The sequence below is a fragment of the Lissotriton vulgaris genome, chromosome 5 (genome assembly GCF_964263255.1).
Source record: "Lissotriton vulgaris chromosome 5, aLisVul1.2, whole genome shotgun sequence".
In the NCBI taxonomy this organism is placed as follows: Eukaryota; Metazoa; Chordata; class Amphibia; order Caudata; family Salamandridae; genus Lissotriton; species Lissotriton vulgaris.
Genome location: NC_141693.1, coordinates 1,814,541,394 through 1,814,566,196, shown reverse-complemented (window position 1 = coordinate 1,814,566,196; position 24,803 = coordinate 1,814,541,394). Strand labels below are relative to the sequence as shown.

The window sequence follows — 24,803 nt, the reverse complement described above, 5'->3', positions numbered from 1 at the left end:
GTGCTGCTGACATGGGAACTGGGTGTAAGTGAAGTGTTTGAATCGTCTTCTTCTACCTCCTCGTCATCAGCAAATGAAAAATCAACGTTTTCATTACGTGCAATTCCGGCTTTCTTGACCGCCTCTAGGTGCGGAAACCATTGGACAGCGTGCCTTCTCTCAAGATGACCTCTCTGGCCTCCGGTACCATAGTTAGAACCAAGCTTACCACGACTAACTCGAAGCTTACAAAGGCTACAAATGGCTATGTTTTCCTTTTTTGGGCAAACACTAAAGAAGTCCCAAACTGGAGACTTGAAATGTCTTTGGGGGCCGGAGGAGGTGGCGATACTGGTGGTGGTGGTCCTGCTGCTAATGCCAGATGAAGTGGAGGATGTGGATTGCCGAACTTCAGTACGTTTTGCACTTTCACCACCACGAATTGAGGTCGAGGACGAGGTGGGTACCTTCTTGCGAAGAAATATGGAAGCGGTAGGTTTTGGTGTACTACTTAACTCCAAATCTAATGATTCCATTTCCATTGCCTCCTCGCCGACATCATCATCACGCTCAGCAGCTTCTCGGGATAGGGTCAAAATGTCTCTTTGCTGCATGCCCGGTGGGGCTGCAGTGACCTTTGTGATGACTGGCTCGTCGTCATCGTGAGAGGCTTCATCACCAGCAGTATCTGTCACTTCTTGTTGAGCCTCATCACACTCCATAGGTTTGAGTTTTTGGACGACCTTCCTTTTACGCTTAGGTACCGGTGTCAGATCATGGTGTGCCTCACTGTCAGACCGCAGTTGTGGTTCCCAAGACGGATCACTTGCATCAGAAGGAGGTGGGCTTGAAGAAGATGTAGACACCCCCCTTGATCTTTTCCTTGCTAGGGATGTGGAAGACAATGAATGATCATCAGGAGGAGTGGCTTCCAATGATACCTCGGCTTCATTGTCGATTTCCTGATGTGCCCCTACTTCGGGAGGAACAACTATTGTGGGCACTTGTGAACCTCCATGCACCTTTGCTTGCGCATCTCCTTTTGCTGCCTCTCCTTCCACATGTACTTGGGCGTGTACTTGCACATGGTGTTGTTGTTGCGGCTGTGGTTGTTCAACACTTGTCAGATGAGTTACAACAACCTGTGTTGATTCAGGGACATTGCTGCTACTTTCTTGCATCATCTGGTCGATGGTGATTGGAGAAGTACACTGACTGCCTCTGAAGCACTCAAGGGCTTTGACTTAAGTTGGCGTGGTGGTGGAGGCACTGAACCCAATGGAGCAGGGGTGCTGCTCCCAGCTTGGTCCCCAGCAGATCCTGCTGCTGCAGGCGTACTTTTTTTTTTGCTCCCAAAAAAAGTGGCGGGTGGCACACCAGCCTCCTTGGTAACTTGCTTCTTCTGCTCCTTACTAGCAACTTTCTTGCTAGAGGAGCTACGGAGAACTTTCTTTGGGGGCGGGGCCATCTTCTTCAGAGCAGGTCAGACAGCAGGCCGCAGTTGCACGAATTGTAGAGTTGTCTGAGGCCAGACGTGACGTCGCGTGACGTTATGCTGCACACACACACCGCTGCAGGACTTCTTCCAGGCACTGGTGGTTCTCTTGAGTCTTGTGCACCTAAAAAAAATGGAAGACAGAGGAACATCAGTTCAGTTATAGAGCACAAAAAAATCGAAAAACACTGCAAAATCAGCACAATCCCAATCCATCCATGCCCTCCATAATGTTTAAATTCAAGACAACCCACAGAAAGACTAGGCCCATGCAAGACTCACTACCCCTGGGCATAAATAAAGGTTGAAAAGTAGGCAAAATGGTTGGAGGCCTAACAACAAAGCCTGCATTTAAAATGGCCACTTGCCTGCCAGCACATGGCCAGTGCCTGTAGCTGCACTCAAAATGGCCACCAGCCACATGGCATGTCCCTCCCCATGAACACCCCCAAAAATCGAAAAACACTGCAAAATCAGCACAATCCCATTCAATCCATGGCCTCCATGATGTTTAAATTCAAGACAACCCACAGAAATACTAGGCCCATGCAAGACTCACTACCCCTGGGCATAAATAAAGGTTGAAAAGTAGGCAAAATGGTTGGAGGCCTAACAACAAAGCCTGCATTCAAAATGGCCACTTGCCTGCCAGCACATGGCCAGTGCCTATAGCTGCACTCAAAATGGCCACCAGCCACATGGCATGTCCCTCCCCATGAACACCCCCAAAAATCGAAAAACACTGCAAAATCAGCACAATCCCATTCCATCCATGGCCTCCATGATGTTTAAATTCAAGACAGCCCACAGAAAGACTAGGCCCATGCTAGACTCAAATACCCCTGGTGAAAAGGCCACAAGTACAGGCCCAAAAAACGAAAATCACTGAAAAATCTGCACAATCCCATTCCATCCATGGCCTCCATGATGTTTAAATTCAAGACAACCCACAGAAAGACTAGGCCCATGCAAGACTCACTACCCCTGGGCATAAATAAAGGTTGAAAAGTAGGCAAAATGGTTGGAGGCCTAACAACAAAGCCTGCATTTAAAATGGCCACTTGCCTGCCAGCACATGGCCAGTGCCTGTAGCTGCACTCAAAATGGCCACCAGCCACATGGCATGTCCCTCCCCATGAACACCCCCAAAAATCGAAAAACACTGCAAAATCAGCACAATCCCATTCAATCCATGGCCTCCATGATGTTTAAATTCAAGACAACCCACAGAAATACTAGGCCCATGCAAGACTCACTACCCCTGGGCATAAATAAAGGTTGAAAAGTAGGCAAAATGGTTGGAGGCCTAACAACAAAGCCTGCATTCAAAATGGCCACTTGCCTGCCAGCACATGGCCAGTGCCTGTAGCTGCACTCAAAATGGCCACCAGCCACATGGCATGTCCCTCCCCATGAACACCCCCAAAAATCGAAAAACACTGCAAAATCAGCACAATCCCATTCCATCCATGGCCTCCATGATGTTTAAATTCAAGACAGCCCACAGAAAGACTAGGCCCATGCTAGACTCAAATACCCCTGGTGAAAAGGCCACAAGTACAGGCCCAAAAAACGAAAATCACTGAAAAATCTGCACAATCCCATTCAATCCATGGCCTCCATGATGTTTAAATTCAAGACAACCCACAGAAAGACTAGGCCCATGCAAGACTCACTACCCCTGGGCATAAATAAAGGTTGAAAAGTAGGCAAAATGGTTGGAGGCCTAACAACAAAGCCTGCATTCAAAATGGCCACTTGCCTGCCAGCACATGGCCAGTGCCTGTAGCTGCACTCAAAATGGCCACCAGCCACATGGCATGTCCCTCCCCATGAACACCCCCAAAAATCGAAAAACACTGCAAAATCAGCACAATCCCATTCAATCCATGGCCTCCATGATGTTTAAATTCAAGACAACCCACAGAAATACTAGGCCCATGCAAGACTCACTACCCCTGGGCATAAATAAAGGTTGAAAAGTAGGCAAAATGGTTGGAGGCCTAACAACAAAGCCTGCATTCAAAATGGCCACTTGCCTGCCAGCACATGGCCAGTGCCTGTAGCTGCACTCAAAATGGCCACCAGCCACATGGCATGTCCCTCCCCATGAACACCCCCAAAAATCGAAAAACACTGCAAAATCAGCACAATCCCATTCAATCCATGGCCTCCATGATGTTTAAATTCAAGACAACCCACAGAAATACTAGGCCCATGCAAGACTCACTACCCCTGGGCATAAATAAAGGTTGAAAAGTAGGCAAAATGGTTGGAGGCCTAACAACAAAGCCTGCATTCAAAAAGGCCACTTGCCTGCCAGCACATGGCCAGTGCCTGTAGCTGCACTCAAAATGGCCACCAGCCACATGGCATGTCCCTCCCCATGAACACCCCCAAAAATCGAAAAACACTGCAAAATCAGCACAATCCCATTCCATCCATGGCCTCCATGATGTTTAAATTCAAGACAGCCCACAGAAAGACTAGGCCCATGCTAGACTCAAATACCCCTGGTGAAAAGGCCACAAGTACAGGCCCAAAAAACGAAAATCACTGAAAAATCTGCACAATCCCATTCCATCCATGGCCTCCATGATGTTTAAATTCAAGACAACCCACAGAAAGACTAGGCCCATGCAAGACTCACTACCCCTGGGCATAAATAAAGGTTGAAAAGTAGGCAAAATGGTTGGAGGCCTAACAACAAAGCCTGCATTCAAAATGGCCACTTGCCTGCCAGCACATGGCCAGTGCCTGTAGCTGCACTCAAAATGGCCACCAGCCACATGGCATGTCCCTCCCCATGAACACCCCCAAAAATCGAAAAACACTGCAAAATCAGCACAATCCCATTCCATCCATGCCCTCCATGATGTTTAAATTCAAGACAGCCCACAGAAAGACTAGGCCCATGCTAGACTCAAATACCCCTGGTGAAAAGGCCACAAGTACAGGCCCAAAAAACGAAAATCACTGAAAAATCTGCACAATCCCATTCCATCCATGCCCTCCATGATGTTTAAATTCAAGACAGCCCACAGAAAGACTAGGCCCATGCACCACTCACTACCCCTGGTCAAGGCCCCAACAACAGGTCAAAAATCGAAAAACACAGAAAAATCAGCACAATCCCAATTCATCTATGGCCTCCATGATGTTTGAGTTCAAGACAACCCACAGAAAGAATCAGTCCACCCACCACTGAGTACCCCTGGGCAAAAGGCCCCAAAACAGCCCAAAAATCGAAAATTCCAAAATTTTAGTTGCAGCAACTCTAATGCCCCAAACAAACTTACTTGTAAAATTTCTAATCCAACAGTGATCCAAAGAAAGTCAAAAAGGCCTCAAATCCAAAGATCCAGCAGCATCCACAAAAAGTAATCCTTCCAGCTCCACATCCAAATGAAAAGTGACCAGGAGATGGACAAAGCACTGGGAGGAGCCTGCTGAACAGGAACAGGAAGTTGAAGACTATGGGGCACTTCCTTCCTCCCACCCCCCTGCCCCCCTCCCCAAAATGGACTCCTCGCTAAAAAAGTGCAGGCAAATGTCAAACTAAGGAGTTATTCACATAAAAATCATCATTTCTAGAAGGTTTATGCTGCTTGCTGGTGGATTTCTTGTGCAGAATTGCAAATTTATATTTTCGCTCGCCGCATCTCAAATCTCGCAATTGCGAAGTACCGCGAGACGTGATCTCGCCGTACTCGCGTTGACAAACTATCGCTGGCAAGCCGCGATGACGTAATCGCGCTCGCCAATTCCCGCGGGATCACACAGCAAGATCCAAAATGGCGCAGCACTCGCAAACTATCGAAAAAAACAACTCGGCAAACGATGATAAACGCCGCGCGCCGCAAAAATTGTATCACCAACGCCGCGCGCCGCCAAAAAAATCCGCTGCGTGCGAATTTGCGGATTTTGCGGGAAATCCGCAAATCTCGCGGATTGCGGATTTCCCGAAAATCCGCAAAATCCGCGAGCGTAACGGATTTTCCGCCCATGCTTACACTGGTGGTGAAGAAAGGCACGGCTTGTACCATCTTGCCACTGGAGGACATTCGTGGCTCGGAGTCCCTTGCTTTTTCTATCGCTTTGGCTCCGCATCAATCAGTCAAGGGATTATTGGTCTATAGACCGCCTGGCCCACCTGGAACGTTTTTTGAAGATCTTGATTCCGTCTTACTGGGACTGGCCCTGAAAGCGGAACACTGCATCGTGGCCGGGGATTTCAACTTTCAGATTGATGATCCATCTGACGCGGCCGCTATTAAAATCTCAGAGGCTATGGCACCGTTGGGATTGCTTCCCTATTTGCAGGGGCCTACGCATGACAAGGGGCACACTCTCGACCAGGTTTTCTCGTCATCCCCTCTTGAGGCGCTAGAGATTATCCCGGTACTATGGTCAGACCACTTGCTTGCTAAATTTTTTGATCATAGGCACAGTTAAATCAGCTGTTGCCGCCCCACAGCAGCATGGTCGAACCCATAGGGCTTACCATCGAGTGACCCCTGAGATGCTGGCTCAGGCTGCTCTGGATCATCCCTGCCCCCTCTCTGGAGATCTGTCGAAGGATCTGGAGTCCTTGCAGGCATGGCTTTCAGACAGGCTTAACGATCTTGCCCCGGAACTCGCCCCCCGTCTTACTCCTAAACGGGCTTCCGCCCCTTGGTTCACCGAAGCACTGTCGGCCAGGAGGCAGCAGTGCAAGGTGGCCGAAAGAGCCTGGCGGGTCAAATATGACTCGGAGGCTAAGCTGACTTATAAGAGTGCGGTTAAGGACTATCACCGGGATATTCGCCTGGGTAAGAAAGCCTACCTGGCAGGGAGGATAGAAGCTGCCTCCAACTCCTGTAAGGAGATTTTCTCTATAGTTAGAGAATTTATATCTCCACGGTCTAACATCTCTGAGGAGAGGCCCTCTGACTCCTGGGCCTCTGATCTTGCTAGTTTTTTTACTAGCAAGATCCAACTTATACAGGATTCTTTTCCATCGGCTGTACCCGCGGGGCTGATTAATTTTGAGGCCAACCGATCGCCCCCGGCTTCGCCAGGCTTGACGCTGAGCGTGTTTCCACCTATATCTGCGCCCGCCTCTTTAGCACTTATGGGCAATTTGAAATCGGGCTCGCCCTTGGACCCGTGCCCTGCTAAAATTCTGGCGAAATTGGCCGAGGTGATTAATCCGTTGGCTAACCCGCTACTGAATCTCTCGCTGAGCCAGGGAGTGGTTCCGCAGGCTTGGAAGCAGGCAATGGTCATCCCGCTGCTCAAGAAGCCTGGTCTGGATCCAAAGGCCCCAGTCAACTACCGGCCTATCTCTCTGCTGCCGGCTCTCACGAAAATTGTAGAAAAGCACGTGCAGACGGTGCTGTCCAATTTTCTAGAGACAAATGAGATTCTGCATGCCACCCAGTCGGGCTTCCGCCCAAATCTCAGCACGGAGACTGCGCTCCTCGAGGTCTCAGAAACCATTAAAGGGGTTCTGGATACTGGGGGCAAAGCCATGCTGGTGATGCTGGATTTGTCGGCGGCTTTTGACACCGTCCCCCATGATGGCCTTCTCACAAGACTTTGTGAGATTGGACTACGGGGGACGGTGCTCAGCTGGTTTTCCTCCTTTCTAGCCGGCCGCCGGCAAACGGTCTGGGCCTCGCCAGATTCCGCCGTGATGCCGCCTCTGGGAGTCGGGGTCCCTCAGGGCTCTATCTTGAGCCCGACCCTCTTTAATATCTTCATGACCCCTTTGGCGGCGTTGGCGGAGTCGTTTGGGGCCCGGATCGTATCCTATGCAGACGACACCCAGCTCCTCTTCTCGTGCAAGAGAGGAGGAGACTTTGATGGGGAGAGTATCCGGGATTGCCTTGGGGCTGTGTTCCAATGGTTTCAACTGAACAGCCTCAAGTGCAATTCCGATAAGTCCGAGGTACTCTTCTTTGGGTGTGACACGGAGCCAGGCTGGCAGGCTTGGTGGCCTACTAATATGTTCCCCCCTACTTGTTCATCCCAAATGGCTAAGAACTTGGGGGTCAAGATGGACAAGGGGTTGACTATGAAGTCCCAGATCCTGGGGGTGTCGGGCATCTGCTTCGGCCTCCTTAGGATGCTGCGGAGGTTTCTTCCCCTCTTATCGGAGGAGCACAGGAAGCTGACTGTACAGGCCCTGATAGGCCCTAGGCTAGATTATTCAAACATTCTGTACCTGGGCCTGCCAGAGTACCTGTTACAGCGGCTCCAAGTTGCGCAGAATGCTGCGGCGAGAGCGATTTTTGGCTTGAACAGACGTGCTAGTGCAGCGGGTTTGCTGCAGACCCTGCATTGGCTCCCAATCCGCAAGCGGATCGCCTTTAAGGCTTTGACCTTGACATACAAGGCCCTCCATGCGACGGGAGCTAAGTACCTCCAAAAGAGACTTGCCTTCAACCGTCCGGCTCGTTCTCTGAGGTCTGAATCCCTGTTTTTGGCGACTGTCCCACGAGTGAAGAGAGCGCGCCTGGGAGGTCGCTCCTTTGGACTACTGGCGCCAGAGCTGTGGAACTCTCTGCCCCTTATACTTCGGGGAGCCACCAGCTTACTTGCTTTTAGAAAGGGCCTTAAAACCTGGTTGTTTACCCAGTAGGCCTTTTTACTTGTTGTGTTCTTTCTGTCTGTGATACTTTCTTTTTTAATGTGTTATGTTAGTATACTGCAGCCCTCCTTTCCATAAGCGCCGGGACACCCTTTTTGAGTAGCCGTGCGCAATACAAAAGCCATTATAACATAACATAACATAACAAGAATACATACTCTTTTACAAGTAGGGTGCGGGCCAAAATGTGTAATACGCCTAGCTATCAATGTCCACTATTTATTGAAGTTCTGGGCTCAGCTCTATTTTTGATTTGTCTTTATTTTCATGCACTGATTTAGTCAAAAGTTCAGAATATGAACTTTTGATTGTATGCAAAACAGAGACAGGATTTCTGGGTAAACGAGACTTGCTGCCAGCCTTTCCTATAATGTGGACAAAGTTCAGATAAATCATTGCTAATGTCAGCGTTAACAACAATAGAAGAGGAAAGGCCGTGCTGATTTGAGTTCACATAACACAGAATAAACAGACATTCTTAAAGCCTTACTCTGTTCTCTCACTCTCTCTGACTCCTTGAACGGAAAGAGCAAGACACCACAACATTACCTGTGTAAAGGAAAGCCAAAACACCACAACATGACTTGTGTAAAGGAAAGCCAAAAGCCCAAAACATGAAGTGTCTAAAAGAAAGCCAAGGCACCACAACATCAATTGTGTAAAGGAAAGTCCAAGATACCACAACATAATTCATGGAAAGCTAAAGACACCACAGCATGGCTCGTGTAAAGGTAAGTCCAAGACAACAAAATATGACTCGTGTAAAGGAAAGACCAAGACACCATAACATGACTTGTGTAAAGGATAGATCAAGAAAACACAACATTATTATTATTATTATATTATTATTATTCTGAGTTTTGTATAGCGCCTGGTTACCAGTAGGCATCCCAGCGCTTATCAGAACATAACACTACTAAAAGAAAGCAGGGATTAAACGGAGAACAAAAAAGTTTTTAAAAGTTTACGGAACCTGAGAAGACTGGCTTCGGAGCGCAGTTGTAGGGGCAATGAGTTCCACAAGGAGGCCACATTGATTGAGAACCTTCTGCCACCAGTTCTAGCTTTTTTCACCCTGCCAACCTGAAGGAGATGTTGGTGGTCAGAGCGAAGGGAACGAGAGGCCTTGTAGGGCTGGACCATCTCCTCCAGAATAGGTGGACCTACCCCGTGCAGAACTTTGTGGGCGATGCAAAGTGACTTGAATTTCACCCTGTCCCTCACAGGGAGCCAGTGCAGTGCCCTCAATGCTGGGCGGGCAGATTGACGCCTAGGGAGACCCGTCAAAAGCCTAGCAGCCGCGTTCTGCACTTGCTGCAGTCTGTTCAGGGTAGATTCGGGTGCGCCCAGGAATAGCGCATTGCTGAAATCCAGCCGCGAGATGATAAGTCCCTGGATGAGAAGCCTTCGAGTGGCCACTGGGAGCAAGGGCAGAATCTTCTGGGCTGAACGGAGCAGGCCAAAGCACACGCCAGCAGTCTTTTTGGCGTGGGTTTTAAACGATAGGTCCTGCTCCAGCCATACCCCCAGGCTCTTGATCTCCTGCTTGGGGGGGGGGGGGCATCGGTCCCAGACAGTTTGGCCAGCTGCTGGGGGACAGAGATGGAGAGGAGTTCCCCAGTAGCATCAGTTCCGTTTTGGAGCCATTTAACTTTAGGGCTGAGCTGCACATCCACGTGTAGATCTTTTCAAGACACGTGTGCAGCCGGTCAGGATGGTGCGCCGACTGGGAAAGGCCTACCACCAGCTGAGTATCATCAGCGTAACTGATGATTTTAATACCCAGCGGCCGTACCACATTCTCCAGGGGGGCCATGTAAACGTTGAATAAGGTAGGGCTCAATGAAGAGCCCTGTGGCACACCGCACTGGAGAGGGGTAGAGGATGATTTTTCCTGGCCTTCCCACACCTTGAATGTACGACCTTCCAGGAAGGAGGCGAACCATTTGAGGGCCAAACCCGTGACCCCCACCCCCGACAGCCGTTGGAGAAGCACCTGATGGTCCACGGTGTCAAAAGCAGCGCTGAGGTCCAGGAGGATCACTGCCACTGATCCCCCCGAATCCAGCATGCTCCTCGCATTCTCCACGACCGCCAGCAGGGCGGTGTCGGTCCCCTGACCGGGGCGAAAACCCGTTTGGGAGTTGCCAAGGAGGGAATTTGCTTCCAAGAAGTTGGAAAGGCGGCTATTTACCAGCTTCTCAGCCACCTTACTGATACCCGGCAGCAAAGAGATAGGCCGAAAGTTGGCGAGGTCGACGGGATCGAGGTTAGGCTTTTTCAAAAGAGCCTTAACCACCGCCCCTTTCCAACTGGGGGGGACCACCCCATGGGCGAGAGACAGGTTTATCAGGTCCGTCAAAGGGCCGACGATAGTGGATGACACCTGTTTAAGATATTTAATAGGTGCTGGGTCTTTCGGGGAGCCGCTCTTCATAGATCTCAGCACCGACAAGACTTCCTCCTTAGTGACTGGACCGAGGGAGGCCAGCTCCACCACTTGTGACTCAAGTTGAGAGCTGGGATTGTCCTCCAAAGAGGAGACCTCACCTAGCCAGGGAAGGGAAGCCAATATGTTGTCGATTTTGCTTTTAAAATACGAGGCCAGTTCTGTACATTTTTTGCGAGGGTCCTCGTGGAAAACCTGAGGGTCGGGGGCATTGAGTTGTGTAAAGGAAAGCCAAGACACCACAACATGACTTGTGTAAAGGAAAGTCAAGACACCACAACATGACTCGTGTAAAGGAAAGCCAAGACACCACAACATGACTCATGAAAAGGCAAGCCAAGACACCACAACATGACTTGTGTAAAGGAAAGGCATGGCACCACAACATGACTCGTGTAAAGGAAAGTCGGAGACACCACAACATGACTTGTGTAAAGGAAAGCCAGGACACCACAACATGACTCATGGAAACAAAAAACCAAGACACCACAACATGACTAATCGAAAGGAAAGTCCAAGACACCTCAAAACGACTTGTGGAAAGAAAAGCCCAAGACACCACAACAAGAATTGTGTGGCCGTTTTTCCCCTTTGCTGGGAAATCGGTAGACATTTACTGGTGGAGACTTAAAACACTCTATTAATCAGGTTATGCTGCAACATTTTTTTTGCTCTGCTGGATCACTCCAGATGAGAGGACTAGGTAAGGATGTAAGATTTTTTGTTGCACAAAAGGTTTGTTTAATCCTAGTTTCCAAATGTGTTGGAATGGTATAATTCTGAGGATATCGTTTTATGTTGTTGTGCCTCAGGGTCCATTATCTGGCCCCAAAAATGGGATAGCCTAGAGGCAAACGCATTTTGCAGGCTTCTTTATAAATATGCATTCATGTATTTATTTATTCATTTGTTTATATTGGGTGCACAGAAAGACTGTGAGACTCCATGATCTGTGAATAAAGTCTGCAGCAAAGAAGTAAAGTGCCTTATCCGTGGACTGAGGATGGGGTTCAGTGGTCCTTCCTCAGCACCGGGGGCATCTATAGGAGTAGATAGATGACCATTTACTTTGATATTGTCAAAGGTGATACCCTCATTCCATTGATGAACGTCACTGCCTTCATTTCCTTAGTATCGGACACTATCTCTTCCCAATCTCTCAGATTATTAATGTCAGATTCTCCAATCTACACTGTGTTTAATGCATATCCTTCCTTTCATGACTTGCTGTGGTGCCCAGGTGAATCGCTCCTCAGAGCGCTGGCTACTATTTAACAAGTAATTCTCTCGGATACTCTTTGATCTTAAATGGTGATGTGGCCTTGAAAACAGAGAAGAAAACATGTGTTGGCTGGGCTGCTGAAAATGTAGTTAACAAATATTGTCTTCTACAAGTTGTGAACATAAACAGAATTGACAAAAAACATGTATCAGTTACCCTGACAATGTGCATCCCATCACAAAAGCTGCCTCGCACAGAAGGTGGAATTGAACCACTCTGTCACTAGACAGCTACAGGTTTGAAGACTGCACCCCAGACCACTGAGGTTCATCCGGGCAAAGAAATATTATAGCAAAACAGGTATATAGATCACAAGAATACATACTCTTTTACAGGTAGGGTGCGGGCCAAAATGTGTAATCCGCCTAGCTATCAATGTCCACTATTTATTGAAGTTCTGGGCTCAGCTCTATTTTTGATTTGTCTATATTTTCATGCAATGATTTAGTCAAAAGTTCAGAATATGAACCTTTGATTGTATGCAAAACAGAGACAGGGTTTCTGAGTAAACGAGACTTGCTGCCAGCCTTTCTTATAATGTGGACAAAGTTCAGATAAATCATTGCTAATGTCAGCGTTAACAACAATAGAAGAGGAAAGGCCGTGCTGATTTGAGTTTACAAAACACAGAATAAACAGACATTCTTAAATACTTACTCTGTTTTCTCACTCTCTCTGACTCCTTGAAAGGAAAGAGCAAGACACCACAACATGACTTGTGTAAAGGAAAGCCAAAACACCACAAAATGACTTGTGTAAAGGAAAGCCAAAACAGCACAACATGAATTGTGTAAAAGAAAGCCAAGACACCACAACATGATTTGTGTAAAAGGAAGATCAAGACAACACAACATGACTCATGTCAAGGAAAGCCAAGACACAACAACATGAATTGTGTAAAGGAAAGTCCAAGATACCACAACATAACTCATGGAAAGCTGAAGAAACCATAGCATGGCTCAGGTAAAGGAAAGTCCAAGACAACAAAACATGACTTGTGTAAAGGAAACACCACGACTTGTGGTAAGGAAAGTCCAAGACAACCCAACATGAATGCTGTAAAGAAAAGACAAAGACACCATAACATGACTTGTGTAAAGGATAGTTCAAGAAAACACAACATGACTTGTGTAAAGGAAAGCCAAGACACCACAACATGACTTGTGTAAAGGAAAGTCAAGACACCACAACATGACTGGTGTAAAGGAAAGCCAAGACACCACAACGTGACTCATGAAAAGGCAAGCAAAGACACCACAACATGACTTGTGTAAAGGGAAGCCATGGCACCAGACCATGACTCGTGTAAAGGAAAGTCAAAGACACCACAACATGACTTGTGTAAAGGAAAGTCAAGACACCACAACATGACTCGTGGAAAGGAAAGTCCAAGACACCTCAAAACGACTTGTGGAAAGAAAAGCCCAAGATACCACAACATGAATTGTGTGGCCGTTTTTTTCCCTTTGCTGGGAAATGGGTAGACATATACTGGGGGAGACTTAAAACACTCTATTAATCTAGTTATGCTGCAACATATTTTTTGCTATGCTGGATCACTCCAGATGAGAGGACGAGGTAAGGATGTTAGATTTTTTGTTGTACAAAAGGTCTTTTTAATCCTAGTTTCCAAATAGGATGGAATGGTATAATCCTGAGGATATTATTTTATGTCATTATGCCTCAGGGTCCATTATCTGGCCCCAAAAATGGGGTAGCCTAGAGGCAAACTCATTTTGCAGGCTTCTTTATGCATATGCATTCATGTATTTATTTATTCATTTGTTTATATTGGGTGCACGGAAAGACTGTGAGACTCCAAGATCTGTAAGTAAAGTCTGCAACAAAGAAGTAAAGTGCCTACTCCGTGGACTGAGGATGGGGTTTAGTGGTCCTTCCTCAGTACCTGGGGCATCTATGGGAGCAGATAGATGACTATTTACTTTGATATTGTCAAAGGTGATACCCTCATTCCATTGATGAACATCACTGCCTTCATTTCCTTAGTATCGGACACTATCTCTTCCCAATCACTCAGATTATTAATGTCAGATTCTCCAATCTACACTGTGTTTAATGCATACCCTTCCTTTCATGACTTGCTGGGGTGCCCAGGTGAATCGCTCCTCAGAGCGCTGGCTACTATTTAACAAGTAATTCTCTCGGATACTCTTTGATCTTAAATGGTGTTGTGGCCTTGAAAACAGAGAAGAAAACATGTGTCGGCTGGGCTGCTGAAAATGTAGTTAACAAATATTGTCTTCTACAAGTTGTGAACATAAACAGAATTGACAAAAAAACATGTATCAGTTACCCTGACAATGTGCAGCCCATCACAAAAGCTGCCTCGCACAGAAGGTGGAATTGAACCACTCTGTCGCTAGACAGCTACAGGTTTGAAGACTGCACCCCAGACCACTGAGGTTCATCCGGGGAAAGAAATATTATAGCAAAACAGATATATATATCACAAGAATACATACTCTTTTACAGGTAGGGTGCGGGCCAAAATGTGTAATCCGCCTAGCTATCAATGTCCACATTTTATTGAAGTTCTGGGCTCAGCTCTATTTTTGATTTGTCTATATTTTCATGCAATGATTTAGTCAAAAATTCAGAATATGAACCTTTGATTGAATGCAAAACAGAGACAGAGTTTCTGGGTAAACGAGACTTGCTGCCAGCCTTTCTTATAATGTGGACAAAGTTCAGATAAATAATTGCTAATCTCAGCGTTAACAACAATAGAAGAGGAAAGGCCGTGCTGATTTGAGTTTACAGAACACAGAATAAACAGACATTCTTAAATACTTACTCTGTTTTCTCACTCTCTCTGACTCCTTGAACGGAAAGAGCAAGACACCACAACATGACTTGTGTAAAGGAAAGCCAAAACACCACAAAATGACTTGTGTAAAGGAAAGCCAAAACAGCACAACATGAATTGTGTAAAAGAAAGCCAAGACACCACAACCTGAATTGTGTAAAAGGAAGATCAAGACAACACAACATGACTCATGTCAAGGAAAGCCAAGACACAACAACATGAATTGTGTAAAGGAAAGTCCAAGATACCACAACATAACTCATGGAAAGCTGTAGAAACCACAGCATGGCTCAAGTAAAGGAAAGTCCAAGAAAAACAAAACATGACTCGTGTAAAGTGGACAAAGTTCAGATAAATCATTGCTAATGTCAGCGTTAACAACAATAGAAGAGGAAAAGGGGCTGATTTGAGTTTAGAGAACACAGAAGAAACAGACATTATTAAAGCCTTACTCTGTACTCTCACTCTCTCTGACTCCTTGAACGGAAAGAGCAAGACACCAAAACATGACTTGTGTAAAGGAAAGCCAAAACACCACAACATGACTTGTGTAAAGGAAAGCCAAAACACCACAACATGAATTGCGTAAAAGAAAGCCAAGACACCACAACATGAATTGTGTAAAAGGAAGATCAAGACAACACAACATGACTCATGTCAAGGAAAGCCAAGACACCACAACATGAATTGTGTAAAGGAAAGTCAAAGATACAACAACATAACTCATGGAAAGCTGAAGACACCACAGCATGGTTTGTCTAAAGGAAAGTCCAAGACAACAAAACATGACTCGGGTAAAGGAAACACCATGACGTGTGATAAGGAAAGTCCAAGACAACACAACATGAATGCTGTAAAGGAAAGACCAAGACACCATAACATGACTTGTGTAAAGGATAGTTCAAGAAAACACAACATGAGTTGTGTAAAGGAAAGCCAAGGCACCACAACATGACTTGCGTAAAGGAAAGCCAAGACACCACAACGTGACTCATGAAAAGGCAAGCCAAGACACCACAACATGACTTGTGTAAAGGAAAGCCATGGCACCACAACATGACTCGTGTAAAGGAAAGCCGAAGACACCACAACATGACTTGTGTAAAGGAAAGCCAAGACACCACAACATGACTCATGGAAAGGAAAAACCAAGACACCACAACATGACTCATGGAAAGGAAAGTCCAAGACACCTCAAAATGACTTGTGGAAAGAAAAGCCCAAGACACTTTAACATAAATTGTGTGGCAGTTTTTTCCCCTTTGCCGGGAAATGGGTAGACATATACTGGGGGAGACTTAAAACACTCTATTAATCAGGTTATGCTGCAACATGTTTTTTGCTCTGCTGGATCACTCCAGATGAGAGGACGAGGTAAGGAGGTTAGATTTTTGTTGTACAAAATGTCTTTTTTTTTTTTTAAACCTTTATTTACGAAATGCACAATACACAGCGTATGCCTACAACCCCTCAGGGCCGGCCGCTATGATACATATTGAAAAAAGGAAAGTGGGACAGTACACTTTTAAGAGGAGCACTGAGCACACATTATAGTGCGGAGCATAAAACGTACTAGAAGGATATCGAAGGTTTAATTTTATGATTTTGTTGAGAAAACACAACAACACAAAAACATGGCATCATACTAGCAATGGTCATAAGAGGGGGGGAAGGGGGAAAAGGAGTAAATATAAGAAGAAACGAATCTGCCAGGGGGGGAGGTGATCATGAAGGAAGAAAGGATACATGTGATATGGAAAACAAAAAAACCGGAACGCCAATCATGGGGAGGAGGGGACAGGAATCTCATAATCGAGTGGAGGGGAACATATATCGCCACGGTACGAATTCCACTGTGCCCAAATCCTGGACCACTTTCTGGGACGACCCCGTGCCTCATACACCGTCTTTTCTCGAAACATGCACCAGTCCATGTTATCCTTCCAGGCACTGAGCCGTGGTGGTCTGGCAGAGCCCCAGAGCTGCGCTATGTCCCTCTTGGCAACCATGTTGCCCAGAGTGACCCAGAACGTCTGAGCAGCAGTACAGTCCGTAGGCTCCCACACATTGAGCAAGCAACGCCGTGCCTCAGGAAGGAGGGGGACTCCTGTGACACGTCCCATCACGTCATGCACCCTGGACCAGAAGGCCGAGACAACCGGACATTCCCATAGAACATGAAGAAAAGTACCATCCATACCACACCCACGCCTACACCGTCCATCCGTCGCAAGCCCCATTCGCACCAGTCGCATACCAGTTACATACACACGGTGGAGGATCTTTAGCTGGACAAAACTAAGGTGGGCCGGAATAGCCACTTCCTTAGGGGAAGAAACAGCCGACTGCCAGTCCTCATCGTCTAGTTCAAGCCCGTCCGCTGTCCAGGAAGCACGAAGTTTCCCCAGCTGGTCAGCCCTGTTGTTAATGAGCTTCTTGTATATTAAGGAAATCGTACTATCGGGGAAGTGGCCGTCTAGGATATGATCCTCCAGCGGGGAGGATTGTGGAATATCAGTCCCAGGGGGAAAGGCTGAGGACAAGGCATATCGGACCTGCATATACCAAAAATGTTGCCTATCATCAAGCTGGTATTCCAGTTTCAGGGCTTCAAAGGAATTCACAGTGCCCCTGGCCCAAAGATCCTCCACCTTACTGATCCCAATCATGTCCCACCTGTCAAACCCTTTCGTCTGCCAAAGGTTGCCCAATCGATCAGAGTCGTACAGCGGGGTCATACGCGTCAGCTTGCCACTCCAGCCCGTAGCCACAGTTGCATCCCTCCAGGCCCGAACCGCACACTTCGTAGGACCCGTAAGGAGGCGGATCGGCGACTTCGAGTACAAAGCTCTATTAAAGTTGCCACCGGGCGGTAATAATTTGTCCAGGGCAAAGGCAGGAGCGGATTCCGATGAATACGTTACGTGATTGATGGCGCTCAGGTGCGAGGCCCAATAATAACGTCTAATATCTGGTAAAGCAATACCGCCGTCATACCAGGGAAGGGTGAGCTTAGACAGCGCGATACGGGTGCGACCGTCCCAGATCAATTGTCGCTGTAGACTTTCGATCTCACGAAAGTAGCGAGCAGGGACAGGGTCGAAGAAATTCTGCAACGCATAGAGAAATCGGGGGATTTTGAAAAGCGCCGCTCGGCCCAACGGAGACAAGGGCAATTCACGCCATCGCCTCACATCTTGTTTGAGACGACGGAGCGGAGCATACAGGTTACGTTCATAACGCACCGCAGAAACAGTAGAGACATAAATCCCCAAATACTTAAAACCGTCATTCGCCACCAAAATTGGAAACCTACGAGGCAGCGGCGGCAGGACCCCGGCTATAACATAAACACAGGATTTGGTCCAATTGATGACCAATCCGGAGTTCTTACCGAAGGATGTAAGAACGTCGAAGAGCACGTTCAAAGATTTTTGAGGGGAAGTGAAGTAAAGGAGGATGTCGTCGGCATACAGTGAGACGCGATCCTCCAGATCTGGTGCCCACCGGATCCCTTTAATCGAAGGTTCCCACCGGAGCCATGCCGCAAGGGGTTCAAGCGCCAACGCAAACAGGAGCGGGGAAAGCGGACATCCCTGACGGGTGCCGCGTCCCAATGGGAAGGGGTCAGAACTTCTGCCATTTACCACGTCATGGGCAAGTGGTTGTTCATAAAGAAGCCTGACCCACGCAATAAAGTTAGGGCCAAAGCCGAACTTGGAGAGGGCCGCCCAAAGATAAGGCCATTCAATGGTGTCAAAAGCCATCGTAGCGTCCAGGGAGGCCACCACCGCAGGCTCCGTGAGAGTAGCAGCTCTCGCGAGAACACCATGAAGCCTACGCAGATTAAGGGCCGTGTTCCTATGTGGTATGAAGCCGGATTGATCCGGATGGATCAGGTCACAAATCACCGTCAACAACCGATTGGCCAGAACCTTGGCTAGGATTTTAGGTTCTGCGTTTAGCAGGGAAATGGGGCGGTAAGAAGTACAGCGATCACGGGGCTTGCCATCCTTATAAATGACCACTATAGTAGCTAGGCGCTGTTCAAGCGGAAGGACTCCTGCCTCGAACGCGTCTAGAAACATGTTGCGGAGATGAGCGGCCATCTTGTCTGGGCGAAGTTTGTAAAGCTCGATGGGCAAACCATTAGGCCCCAACGCCTTGCCCGATCGCAGAGATCTGATAGCAAGGGCAATCTCATCAACCGTAAAGGGAGCCTCCAGAGCGAGGCCCTCGTCCTCCGAAACACAAGGAAGAGCTATATCACGCAACAGCAAACGGGAATCAGCCTCATCACGATCACTCACCGGGGTATAAACTTTCCGGAAATGATCAACAAAACAGTCGACAATCTCACCGGGGTCAGACACACATTCACCAGACTCGCGAACAATAACGGGCACAACACGATTCGCTCTTTCAGCCTTATCCAGCCACGCTAGGAGTTTGCTCGCCTTGTCACCCACATCATACAGCCGGCCCAATTGGTTCGCTCGCATCAACTTAGCAGCATCGGTCACACAAGCCTTGTAGTCCGCCTGTTTCAGCTCCAAGGTGTGTAGCAGCGCAGGCGTATCATCCCCACCCAGCTCACTTTCAAGTGCTGTAATTTCAGTCTCAAGGGCCAGCACGGCCTCCCGCTTAGCCCTCCGTTCAGCAGCAATAAGAGACAGTGCGGATCCCCGAATGACTGTTTTAAAGGCCTCCCAGAGAACCGTTGGGGAGGTCACCGAACCCACATTTTCATCGAAATAACAGTCAATAGCCTTCACCAAGTCTGAGCTGAGCCGAGGATTCCGAAAATGCCAGGGGGGAACAGGGGGAACTCCGTTACCATAAAGACCACCCACAGAGATCTTAATCAGCAAGGGAGAATGATCCGAGATACCCCGGGGGAGATGACGCACCTCCCGTACCAAGGATAGGGTAGAGGCCAGCATAAAGAAGTAATCTATCCGAGAGAGGCTGCCATGCGCACCAGAGTGGAAGGTATACTGCGTCTGGGCGGGGTGCAGCGAACGCCAAACATCCACCAGACCAAAAGTTTCAGTCATATCATTGAGCCACATCTGGGACTGCGGCAGAACTCTAGGGGGGCAGTCTATCACAATTCGCCAGACATCACAGAGTTAAAGTCTCCACCCATGATCAGCAGACCATCAGGGAGACCAAGAAGAGTCTTGCCAAGATCGGCGTACGTAATGGCCTGCAGCCCCGGGGGGATATACACAACCACTAACACAATTGGCTTTCCCTCCCACCTCCCCGAGACAGCAGCATATCGTCCCCGATCATCTAGGACAACATCATCAATCTCAAGGGCCAGGGAGGATTTAACCATTATACCCACTCCCCGAGACCCGGAGGTGAAACCAGCGTGGGCGGCCAATCGGTAGCCCCGACGGTCAAGAGCTTTACAGGCATTACCGATCAAGTGGGTTTCCTGGAGGAACACAACATCAGGAGCATGGCGCCTTATAAATTGTAACACAATGCCGCGTTTTATCCTGTCACCCAAACCGTTGACGTTCCAAGAAAGAACCTGCATCTCACCCCCCCCATTCCAGGAAGAACGACCCAGCCCTACCCCCTCCCATAACCACAGATCCAGAATACTTGCAATCAGTAATATACCATGAAAAAAGAGAAAGAACAGAAAACACAGAACACAACCAAGTCCCCACCAACCACCTCCCAACCAAGAACCCGTTACAACGCCCCCCACCCTGCACCCCTGCTGACTAGAAAGCCACCCCAAACTGCAGTGTGCCTGTCGCCCCATCTGATCTACACAAAGAAAACCCCCGAGGAGGAAGGGAGAAACCACCCGTACCCGCACCACCACGGGCACAATAAAGCATACGATATAGTTACTCTGTAAAGTTCACAGTCTCAAGTCGGACCACTGGGGGCCCAAGTTAAACCTGGGCCGTCGCACCACCTTCCGCACCGCCGGAGCCTCCACTCTCGGTGTCATCTTTCGGCAGCGAGTCCAACCAGTCACTAGCACGATCAGGCTGATCGAAGAAATAGGCTCGTTCTCTGAACTCAATCCGCAAGCGAGCAGGAAACAGTATTGCGTATTTCAGTCCCAAATCCCTTAGACGACGCTTCACTCCAAGGAACCCAGAACGTTGTCGTTGCACTTGGGGGGTGAAATCAGGATAGATCGAGACAGAGTTATTATCGTACTTCAATGGGCCGTGTTTACGAGCGGCCTGCAGGATAGCGTCTCTGTCCCGAAAGTGAAACAGTCTAGCGATGATAGGCCTCGGAGGGCCCCCTGGCTTCACCTGACCACCTGGGAAGCGATAGGCACGCTCAACCGCAAAAAACTTGCTGAGACCTGCGGGAGCGAGTTTAGCGACAATGAGTTCCTCGACCAGTAAGTCGATCGAGGTGGCACCATTGCCTTCCGGTACTCCGACCAAGCGTATGTTGTTCCGCCGGGCCCTATTGTCATAGTCCTCCATGCGTTTGAGCAAAAGGTCGTGTGAGGAGCGCAAATTCCCTATCTCGGATTGTGCCTCCGCCATGTCCGTCACCAAACTCGATGCCTTTAAGTCCAATGCCTTGACCCTCTCGTTCGTCTTGGCCAAATCGGCTCGAATAAGAGTAACATCCACCGCCACCGTGTCTATCTTGGACACGATGGCCTCGTATTGTTGACTCATATCGGCCTTGAGGCCTGCAATGGCGGCTAACAGGTCTTGAAGGGACACTTCTGAAGAAGACGACATGTCTGTCTGCGGGTCCTCTAAGCCACGACTGGCAGCGCCGGGGGAACCTCTCGGTTGGGTATAGCGCTCGATAATGTTAGACTGGATCGACCCCCCGCGAGTAGTGGTCTTCCGGCGTTTCTCCGCTTCAGGTTTCGTCGCCATGTTGTGTTCAGCACCGGCCAGGGACACCCGGGTGCAGCGAGATGGTGACAAGTCTCGAACCCCAAAAGTCTGGTGTCATGAAAGAGTGCCACGGGCCACCTAGCCGGCACCAAGAAAGAAAGCGTGCACAATGAGAGCAGCAGACCGGAGAAAGTAGCAGGTCCCAAGGAGTCAGTGACGAGAGGGCTGGAAACTGAATGTGAAAGTGGCACACCACCGATGGAGGAGATGCCAGGCAGCCGTTGTTGTCGCATTACAGCTCGGCCATATTAGGCAGCAGAGACCCCGGTCTCGTCGGGGGTTAGGCCAGGAAGTTGGAGACGATGAAAAAATGGTCCCCGAGGTCCGATCTAGGCCAAAAAAGGATCGACGGTATCAGTGAGAGTAGCACTTCAAAAGCCCGTCGAAGTTACCAGGATAATTGCAGGATAGATCTAGAAGGGCGGCGCGGGTCTCAGGAGCTCTCTGCTCACGCGACCATCTTGGATGCCCGCGTAGCTCCCCCCCCACAAAATGTCTTTTTAATCCTCCTAGTTTCCAAATGTGATAGAATGGTATAATCCTGAGGATAACGTTTTATGTAATTGGGCCTCAGGGTCCATTATCTGGCCCTAAAAATGGGACAGCCTAGAGGCAAATTCATTTTGCAGGATTCATTATACATATGTATTCATGTATTTATTTATTCATTTGTTTATATTGGGTGCACAGAAAGACTGTGAGACTCCAAGATCTGTGAGTAAAGTCTTCAACAAAGAAGTAAAGTGCCTACTCCGTGGAGTGAGGATGGGGTTCAGTGGTCCTTCTCCAGTACCGGGGGCATCTATGGGAGCAGATAGATGACCATTTACTTTGATATTGTCAAAGGTGATACCCTCATTCCATTGATGAACGTCACTGCCTTCATTTCATTAGTATCGGACACTATCTCTTCCCAATCTCTCAGATTATTAATGTCAGATTCTCCAATCTACACTGTGTTTAATGCATACCCTTCCTTTCATGACTTGCTGGGGTGCCCAGGTGAATCGCTCCTCAGAGCGCTGGCTACTATTTAACAAGTAATTCTCTTGGATACTCTTTGATCTTAAATTGTGACGTGGCCTTGAAAACAGAAAGGAAAACACGTGTCGGCTGGGCTGCTGAAAATGTAGTTACCAAATATTGTGTTCTACAAGTTGTGAACATAAACAGAATTGACAAAAAACATGTATCAGTTACCCTGACAATGGGCAGCCCATCACAAATGCTGCCTCGCCCAGAAGGTGGAATTGAACCACTCTGTCGCTAGACAGCTACAGGTTTGAAGCCTGCACCCCAGACCACTGAGGTTCATCCGGGCAAAGAAACATTATAGCAAAACATGTATATATATCACAAGAATACATACGCTTTTCCAGGTAGGGTGTGGACCAAAATGTGTAATCCGCCTAGCTATCAATGTCCACTATTTATTGAAGTTCTGGGCTCAGCTCTATTTTTGATTTGTCTTTATTTTCATGCACTGATTTAGTCAAAAGTTCAGAATATGAACCTTTGATTGTATGCAAAACAGAGACAGGATTTCTGGGTAAACAAGACTTGCTGCCACCCTTTCTTATAATGTGGACAAAGTTCAGATAAATCATTGCTAATGTCAGCGTAAACAACAATAGAATAGGAAAGGCCATGCTGATTTGAGTTTACAGAACACAGAATAAACAGACATTATTAAAGCCTTACTCTGTTCTCTCACTCTCTCTGACTCCTTGAACGGAAAGAGCAAGACACCAAAATATGACTTGTGTAAAGGAAAGCCAAAACACCACAACATGACTTGTGTAAAGGAAAGCCAAAACACCACAACATGAATTGCGTAAAAGAAAGCCAAGACACCACAACATGAATTGTGAAAAAGGAAGATCAAGACAACACAACATGCCTCATGTCAAGGAAAGCCAAGACACCACAACATGAATTGTGTAAAGGAAATTCCAGGATACCACAACATAACTCATGGAAAGCTGAAGACACCACAGCATGGCTCGTGTAAAGGAAAGTCCAAGACAACAAAACATGACTCGGGTAAAGGAAACACCATGACTTGTGGTAAGAAAAATCCAAGACAACACAATATGAATGCTGTAAAGGAAAGACCAAGACACCATAACATGACTTGTGTAAAGGATAGTTCAATAAAATACAACATGACTTGTGTAAAGGAAAGCCAAGACACCACAACTTGACTTGTGTAAAGGAAAGTCAAGACACCACAACATTACTCGTGTAAAGGAAAGCCAAGACACCACAACGTGAATCATGAAAAGGCAAGCCAAGACACCACAACATGACTTGTGTAAAGGAAAGCCATGGCACCACAACATGACTCGTGAAAATGAAAGCCGAAGACACCACAACATGACTTGTGTAAAGGGCAGCCAAGACACCACAACATGACTCATGGAAAGGAAAAACCAAGACACCACAACATGACTCATGGAAAGGAAAGTCCAAGACACCTCAAAACGACTTGTGGAAAGAAAAACCCAAGACACTTTACCATAAATTGTGTGGCAGTTTTTTCCCTTTTGCCGGGAAATGGGTAGACATATACTGGGGGAGACTTAAAACACTCTATTAATCAGGTTATGCTGCAACATGTTTTTTGCTCTGCTGGATCACTCCAGATGAGAGGACAAGGTAAGGAGGTTAGATTTTTGTTGTACAAAATGTCTTTTTAATCCTAGTTTCCAAATGTGATGGAATGGTATAATCCTGAGGATAACGTTTTATGTAATTGGGCCTCAGGGTCCATTATCTGGACCTAAAAATGGGATAGCCTAGAGGCAAATTCATTTTGCAGGATTCATTATACATATGTATTCATGTATTTATTTATTCATTTGTTTATATTGGGTGCACAGAAAGACTGTGAGACTCCAAGATCTGTGAGTAAAGTCTTCAACAAAGAAGTAAAGTGCCTACTCCGTGGAGTGAGGATGGGGTTCAGTGGTCCTTCTCCAGTACCGGGGGCATCTATGGGAGCAGATAGATGACCATTTACTTTGATATTGTCAAAGGTGATACCCTCATTCCATTGATGGACGTCACTGCCTTCATTTCATTAGTATCGGACACTATCTCTTCCCAATCTCTCAGATTATTAATGTCAGATTCTCCAATCTACACTGTGTTTAATGCATACCCTTCCTTTCATGACTTGCTGGGGTGCCCAGGTGAATCGCTCCTCAAGCGCTGGCTACTATTTAAC

The 24,803-nt window shown here is 47.5% G+C and overlaps 3 non-coding genes across 3 annotated transcripts; all 3 read right to left on the bottom strand.

Moving 5' to 3' along the window:
• Window positions 1-12,029: 12,029 nt before the first annotated feature.
• TRNASTOP-UCA (transfer RNA opal suppressor (anticodon UCA)) lies at window positions 12,030-12,116 on the bottom strand. The gene has a single exon. It is a non-coding gene; the product is annotated as a tRNA-Sec (tRNA).
• A 2,071-nt stretch (window positions 12,117-14,187) lies between these two features.
• Window positions 14,188-14,274, bottom strand: TRNASTOP-UCA (transfer RNA opal suppressor (anticodon UCA)). Its single transcript has one exon. It is a non-coding gene; the product is annotated as a tRNA-Sec (tRNA).
• Window positions 14,275-22,808: 8,534 nt separating this feature from the next.
• On the bottom strand, window positions 22,809-22,895 carry TRNASTOP-UCA (transfer RNA opal suppressor (anticodon UCA)). Its single transcript has one exon. It is a non-coding gene; the product is annotated as a tRNA-Sec (tRNA).
• Between the last annotated feature and the right edge of the window lie 1,908 nt (window positions 22,896-24,803).